At 30.1% G+C, this 8,729-nt stretch overlaps 1 protein-coding gene across 4 annotated transcripts in view; it reads right to left on the reverse strand.

Moving 5' to 3' along the window:
* LOC126770613 (uncharacterized) overlaps positions 1-8,136 on the reverse strand; it is a 67,965-nt gene extending 59,829 nt beyond the window's left edge. For 2 of the 4 annotated variants that reach the window (XM_050490097.1, XM_050490096.1), the window contains exon 1: positions 7,955-8,136. The gene's annotated coding sequence lies outside the window, so the exon portion shown is untranslated. Of the gene's footprint in view, positions 1-6,581; positions 6,823-7,954 lie in introns of those variants that run through there. The other 2 variants (XM_050490098.1, XM_050490099.1) reach the window with 2 other exon arrangements.
* Between the last annotated feature and the right edge of the window lie 593 nt (positions 8,137-8,729).

The following is an 8,729-nucleotide window of genomic DNA, read 5'->3' on the forward strand; positions in this document are numbered from 1 at the left end:
ATACATACAAAACATTAATTTGCATAGAAAAATCATTTATAATAAAGAAATTGCGTGACGCGGCACTGCCGTAGCTGTGCTACGATGAACCTACGACGTAGCAAAGGGGCTACGAAATCATGTTTAATCAATGCGCGTGATTTTTATAAATATTAGTGTGATTTTTCTGAACCTGATTTAATAAATTAATGAGAAATACAACTTTATAAATTTAAATTGATGACTAAAATTGATGAAACTCATTGTTTTCCGGCGTACATTTGTAAGTTACAAATGCATTGATGACGTACAACGTTTTCAAAATTTTCAAACGAATATTTTATTGATTCATACTTCTTTACTATATTTATAAAAAAATAAACAATTTGTATTAATTTCCCTTATCTATTATTTTATATTACATGTAACATTTTAATTAATACGAACAATAAGGGCGTCGAAGGCTAAGGGTGTGCCCTCGAAACTGGGTTAAATGATTTCAAGTGACGATCGAACAAGCATTGGAGAAGGCTCCAACCAAAGGTGCTGAGCGAGGCATTTTGAGGGCCGAAACGTACTTATAAAGGCCTGTCTTACAAACCTGAAGGGTTTTCACGTGAAGAAACCTCTAAGCCTAGTCTGAGACCGTTCTTGAGAGCCAAATTTAGAACGTTGAAAAGTTCATGGATAACAGTATTTTATTATCTCAGATATCGTTGGACAAAAGAAATTTTAAGTATCGAGTATAATTTTTACACCTTTAAAGAAATACTGAGATGATTGATGATTTAATATATAATTTAATAAATAAATGACGCTATGGTTTAGTTGCTTCGAATATGTGCTAATTAATTAATATAATAAAATTATAATAATCAATACATTTTAAATGATTTATGTAAAACAAATGAATGACACAATACTTTTTTTATTTTATATTCAATAAGTGAATTTGAGTATCATATATTATTAATATATTTTTACGAAAATTATGTAAATACCTTACTCACTCGCAATCATATTTATGTATGTATGTATACACTTTATAGGTTTTGCTATGAATAACAAATCATTGTAGATATTATTATCGGTATAAAGACATAAACATATTAAAAATATCATTTCACTGCCTGTTTATTTACTTTTACCTGAGCTATTTAGCGATTTAAAAATTGCTTGTGTTGTTTTATAATACTTGTACTTTAGAAAACGACTCGTTTCTGTTTTACTACGGATAATGAAAGATTAAGTATTTGTAAAATTTAATATAGGAAAAAATGCTTGGTTATTGATTTGCTTAGTTTAATTTAATTTTAGCGTAGTTAGTTTAGTTTTGTTTAATTTTGAGACGTATAGTTTTATTAAGTTTGAACAGAAACCTGATGAGATTGACAATGAAGAATATGTTACTTTAATTCAACTATATTATAACCCCATATGAAAGCACACAGAAAATTCCAGTTCGATTAAATTTTGTCCACGGCGATCATTCTCGATTGACACTAGCAGCGAAGATGTTACAGTGTACAAGTGTGAAGTAAAGTGCTCTCTCTATTGTTTCGCTGCATTAAAACAGATCAGGCGCATGACTAACAGCTTTATGTGCTTCCCAAGTCACGAAGCGCAAGTAGAGCGCATAGTTGTATAACTATTAGTAAGAAAATAGAAATAAAGTAACAGCCTATAAATGAATTTCTACTAGGAAAAGCCCCCCCCCCCTCCTAGAAAGGAAGTATTGGTTATTACTTCACCACGCTATCTTACACGGTTGATAAAGATAGTCAGAGTAAATTGAAAAAAATATTAAAAACGATTCTATTTTATTCTATTAAACGAGATAAACAATTTGTGTCTTCAAAAATATTTGAAAGTAGAAGCGTACCACATTTGTTGATAGCCGCTACTTTTACTCTGATTTAATATTAAAATTGAAAAAGAGGAGCAAAGCAAGCTTACAGAGCTATAGAAATATTAATGGCAGATCGCCGCTTGGCTACCCCGCGAACCTATTCAATAGGATTTGTATTAAAGTTGTGAAATAAACCGAGCTGGCTGGGTCGGTTTTCAATAGTTCGTACGTTTAATAAAAATGTAACAATTCTTCTATAATCACTATTCCATCCAACCCTCGCATGGATCGCTAAATTCGAATTCAAACTTCATCTTTGCATTCGAGGCCCTCAAAACTATATATAACGAAATAGTCCTGAATTTCATCTTTCCTATGATATTCTTTATATTACATAAGTTGTATAAGTTTTGTTATTTATCTTAGAAAATCTAATGACTATTTATTTTTGAATTGAAGTCTGCCATTTTTATAATTCTGTAGAGTTCATAAAAAATGTATATTAACTTATATTTCTTCGACAAAATCATTCGATTTCATAATTACTATCACTATGTAAGTGTGACTAAAAGCAAACGAACACCCCAAAACAGAAACCGCAAAGAATAGCCATTCGTTTTGCTTAGTTGTTTATTTTGGTATCTAGTTAATATTTTAATGCCAAGCGAATTGATATGTTGTTTTCATGTGTAAAAATCAAATAGGTCAGTGTAACGTCATATATAAATATATATGAACTATAAATGAATATATTATACTTAACATATACAAATTATAATACTGCACTTATATATATATATATATATATATATATACTAATAATTACATGTGTGTAAAATAGTTTAACATTTTCAGTGCCGACAAATTTAATTTAGAGACTAGGTACAACAATCTGGATTAATATCAGTAAATTTAATCATTTTAATTTTACCTGAATTTTACTTTAACCCTCTCCTTAAATTGAACTGTTACTTTTACTTTAAATATGTGTAGCATAATGTGTAGGGGGTTTTCAAGTAACTTTATGCTCCACAGAAACAAGCACAGGTGAGTGTTCGTCAAACATCGTACTAACAAAACTGTAATTTTTTAGAGCCTCTTATATTTTCTTATAGACAAGAGGTAAATATATAATAAGAATAATTATAAAACTTTTACTAAACATTTATATTTATTTTATGTATTTATTTTTATTGATTGTATATTGATTCAAATCTGTGCCTTAGACTCAAAAAGTCGAAGTCAATTTTAGAAGAAAATAATGTAATAAAAACTATGAATATACTGTTTATGAAAAAACTTGTATTATAAAGAAGAAAAGAATTATATCAATAATATTTTAAATATAAACAGGCGACTAAAATAGAAATTATAGCATTAAAAATACCATTACACATAAAATATGCAAATGAAAAAATGTTTATTTATGAACATACCAGGGTTAAAAACGTTCCACGTTTTAATTGCCGGATTCCTTCCACTGAGGCAAAAAGCAAGTGGAGTTTTGTGTACAAAGTGAACTTTTTATAGCGCCACTAAAATCTATTAATGAATAATAAATTGTTTAAATACAATGAATAGGTGTGCCATTTATATGAATTGACTGTGAGTTGTGATTATTTAAATAAATATATAAATCTGAACTATTTAAATAAATATATATACTATCATAGGAACACGACTTATAGTGTATGTAATTTAAAAAAAAAGAACTGACACATTTTTGAAAATCGAATATTTTTTTCTTAGTCAAACAACCGCAATAAACACAGCTTAACAATGTTAATAAATAATAATATTAATATCGTTATTAACAAATAATCAGTTTAAATGTGAAGTTATTTATTTATTTAAACGGTTTCGATTCATGAAAAGTCAATATTTTTAACTAGACCGCAGAATACAGATTAATAATCGCTTTGTAGTTCAATCGGTTTGTCAATAGTTAATGAAAACATTTAAATCGAATTTAATTAAAAATTAAAGTTAATTCTAGTTGGATGGCTGTAATTTTGTTCATGTTACCAATAATTATGTTAAATTTGACACTTTATTTACAAATATAAACATTGCTTTCAAGTATCATATTTAAGTAAACTTTTATAAATTTATAGGAAAGTAACAAGCGAATCAGGATAGCTGACTTTGGTCGCCAAACCAATAATCATTGGCACTGTAAGAAGTATAAATTTGGGTCGTCAACCGCAAAACGCGAACAAAAACGTTAATATTTATAAGTTATAATTAAGATATTAATTAAACACTAATTTAGTGCTTCGGTTATGTACATTTATAAACTAATTTAGACTACAAATGATACGTAACCGTGAAAAATCTTATCATCAATAGAAAAATCGAAACACAATGAGAAACGGGTGAGACAGTTTGTGGACATAATGAATTACGTTTATAAAATATATATTCAATAAAATTATTCTTTAAGCAGCGAATGGACCACCAACTGTAGGATTTTAGTTTTTATTTACAATGTATGGCTTATTTTTATTTCAAATAGGAACACAACGGTATGCTGTATCGATGTGAGGCAGTAGGCTTTTATGCTAAGTGATGAGTAACCGGTGGTCGTCTACACGTTTCTACCAGTGACTAAAAACCACACTTGACAAAAACCACATTATTCGGTTGCTGAATCAAAGAACGATAAACAAACACACACTTACTTATTCGTAATATTAGTAGAGGTTTATCCGTGCTGAGGACCATCCATTGTAGCTATAGTGGGTTAGAATCCCACATACTCTGGTTTTCCCTCAGGTTATCTTATAAATGTCTCCCAACCGAAACAATAAAAAAATGTAATAACCTTTTTCAGTAAACAAGCTATTAAACATAAAAATATTTTATTAAATCGGTTTTGGAAGTGATGAGATTATAACGGTCGAACATATAAACCTAGAGAGATTAAAAATGTCTATAAAAGACCACCATTTACCATTAAGATGGTATAAATGATGATATTATAATGTATGAAAGTTATTAGTATATAAAATTTACATCATAATAAAAGTAATATTTTCACATTAACAAATTCGCTTGTAACAACTACATATAATCTATATAAATATAAATAAATATTTGTTTGTATGTCCTCTAGCGACGGGCAGCTAATATAATAAAATAATCTAATACATATTATGATAAATAATAATCAGAACTATAATAACGTTAGAAGAATAACCACTTATGGTAATAACTAACCAATTTAATCTTGCCCGCTTCGTACGAAGTTTATTTTTAGTTGAACGCTTGTTATAGTTTTGTATTTTTATAACATTGGATAGTCAGTAAGCAATTAATTTCTTACCATATAAGTTTACTAAAGCATATTTTGTTTACTTATTAATGGATAGTTCATCAACCTCAAATTAATTTGGAATACAAAATATTAGCGACATGTTTTTAAAAGGCAATATTCTGTCTGACTGCGTATCAACGCCAAATATTAACTGTATAACATGAGTCTTCGAATTCTCAATCCCTTAATTTGAAAATTTATTCAATGGACTTATTTCAAGTATTGTTCTTTTGAGAACGCTTAAACATATGATTGTGTTCATTACGTTTTTGAAGTTGTCAAACTTGTAACACTGAAAACGCCCATATATTTTTTCAAGTTTTGCCCTCGATCGCGATACGTATACAGCCAGACCATATACAATGACGTGTTTACATTTATTAAAAGCATAAAAATGTTTTCATAAAGAGAAACAACACAATAAATCAAAGTTGTCCATCATACTTTAACTTCCTTATGTCATACAAACGCTTCACGACAGAAATCAGATTCAGAGCAATGCAGTTTGACTTTGAAAATGTGAAAATAATAGTAAGAACATGACTAAATCAGGTTGCAGAATGTGTGATGCAGCGCTGTCACCGGCAAACAAAGCTGGAACGTTTTAGGCTCCAGCGCGGCAAATAAAATAAAAGCGATTTTTTGCCTTAAAACACGTTTTCAATCTGTGAACCGTTTGTTCTAGTCATTTTGTAGTCGTATTTACTCACCTTGTAAATAATGCTTTTCAATCTGATGTTTCACTCTTCTATTCAAACAAAAGTCTGTGTAGTTAGTATCGACCTCTCAATATTCAACTAATAGTTTATTTCATGCGTTTTGAGAGAAATTATAGTTGATAGCATTTTTTATAACAAATAATAACAGTGTTTTATTTAAAGATTTCGACTATAGCGTTCAATCTAATCTTACACCCTTAATAAAAACCAAATAATGGCCCGACCCCGGCTTTAAAACGGTAGTCGAGCCGGTAGTCTGCGGCTGTACAATCTAGCCACTAGACCAACAAGGTTGAATAATAAAGAGCATAGAGATTGTGTTTAAAATATATATTAAATGTATAGAAGGGTTCTAGTGATTTTGAACAATAAATCGCATATTGCATTCAATATGTGATTGTATAGGTGTTAGAAATATATGTTCTGAAACGATTTTTTCGCTTCTCATAGCTGATATGTGACAAAATACTCATAACGAACGGAACTTTATAATATATTTTTTTTTAAATGATGAATACACTATCGAAGTCGAATCGTTAATTTCTGAATTATTCATATTGAACGGTATAACTATTATCTTCAGTACGTAGTGAATTTCTAAACTCAATTATTTAAAAAAGTCATTTTTATATTAAGTTTTTATATTTAAGTGCCGATTTAAGTTAGTGTATAGTTAAAGAAGCAAAAAAATTATTTTAGTAATAAAAAACAAACTTACATGTTACACATCGTCCCTTAACACATAATCACAGTGGACTCACAACACAATCCTTTGTTTCTGACATAGCACTATGACTATTTTCTTGCTGACTGACGTCAATCCCTTATATTCACAAATAAGAAAATGTAGGTTCCTATACATTTCACCTTCGCATTTGACTGCTGGAATTGCTAATCGATCCTAATCCAATCTCAATAGCTTGGCGTTGGCCCTTAGCATGAATTGGAAGAGGAACGACCTAAGTACATAATTATACCAAATACTTTCGACCTTGTAAAAGTCACCGAATACACAACAAATATGCGACAAAGTTAGTTGTTATTATACCAAAATAAGTCCTACAGATTATATCAAACATTTTTATTGCTTTTTGTTTTTAATTTTACAATTACCCGCAATGTAAATAAAACATTCACATCTAAAGATTATCGCTTAATAATATAAAAAATACACAACTATATATATTTTTTAAATTATTGCCATTAAAGCTGTTCATATTAATCTGTCATTTCATTAAATACTAATATAATATTGACTGATCATTGATAAATTTACTTTAGCTAACGAGATCCGACTGATGTTGATTAATAAATTACTGATACACGACTCATATCGGAAAATTTTATATTCACAATTAATTTAGTCAACACCGTAAAAAAAACTTAATATTTAAAAAATATATTATAAAATATGACGTCGGTGTCATTTCGTTATTAAAAAAAGTTACACATTTATGTTTTTAATTTTTAGACAACCATTATTTGAACATGCTTTTGCTCAAACTTGTAGCACATGACCGATGAAGGTCAAAGTTTAATTAACTTTAATGTGATTAACTTAATTATAAATTATGACACGGTCTGTTTTACTTTGTTTCAATAAATTCACTTATATAAAGTATGTTATCAACAAAATGGCCATTGGACAATAATTTAGGACGGGAGGAAATGTTACATCTTATGTCGATATACTTTATCGTTAACAAAAATTTATTGCCATCTCTGCTCTTATCATTGTACTTTATTTTGATTTGAGATACATTGAAGATTTATTGTATTGCTATTTTATTTATTTACACAATATACTAACATAATTAAAAATATTTATAACTATTTTTTTATATTTCATAAAGGTATTAAACTGCTGCGGTTAAAAAACAATGAAGTGAGACAGTGCAAGTTGATTCTTTGTTAAAAGTATGTTCGAAGTTATGAAGTTATGATTAAACAATTTCATAAGCGATCGAAAGTTTGCCGCGTCAATGACGTCACCTTTTAATAGAAAAAAATACGAATTTATGTGGTAGGGCGACAAGCTGGCCCGTGATCGGGACAGCCGTTGCCAAACCCATAATCCGTTAATTAGCCCACCGATAACATTAAAAACAATTAACACTGATCACTGGCCGGTTTAACTTCGAAATATTTTTTATCGTTGACGCGCGAATTTCCAATATTTTTAAATTTGGAAGGTTGTGCCGAGCGAACACGACGTGGTGCACTGTTGGGCAGTCGGGCGCGCGCGGGCGCTGTGTGCGCGGTGCTCGCGCCGCGCCGCCTCAGCCTCGACTGCCGGCATGGAAATTCGATTTTTCTGACGTTTCCTCCGCGCCTTGCTTCACCACGATCGAACTGCACGCCACATGAATAGGTACCCTCACTGATTTTGCACGTTCGTTTACCGTAATGATTCTGAATATTTATGCCACTTTTGAAGACAACAGACACAAGGTATTTCGTGTGGAACTAGAGCACGCAATTTCGATTATTTTGCTTACCAGGTCGTATCGTTCGACCTTGTAAAGCTAAGCTAGTTGCGTTATCTTTGGGAAATTGATAAAAAAAGTCAATACATATATAAATGTTTATCAATATAGCAAATGGTTATCAATACAGCAAATAGCAACACTATTTATACCCGTTTTAACGGAGTTAATGCATTATTGGAATCATAATTAAATGTGAATGAAATTGCAACGAGCGAGCGTTAAATATGGTAATTGGATGCCGTTTTTCATGCTTTACTGTCACGAAAAATTTACAATTTTCCAACTTAAAGGTTTTGGGGTAATAAAATACTAGCGGCGATCATTAGAGGCGATATCAAGGAAATCGGTATAACTCACATCACGAACACCTTAGCATT

This window comes from Nymphalis io, chromosome 9 (genome assembly GCF_905147045.1).
Source record: "Nymphalis io chromosome 9, ilAglIoxx1.1, whole genome shotgun sequence".
Lineage (NCBI taxonomy): Eukaryota > Metazoa > Arthropoda > Insecta > Lepidoptera > Nymphalidae > Nymphalis > Nymphalis io.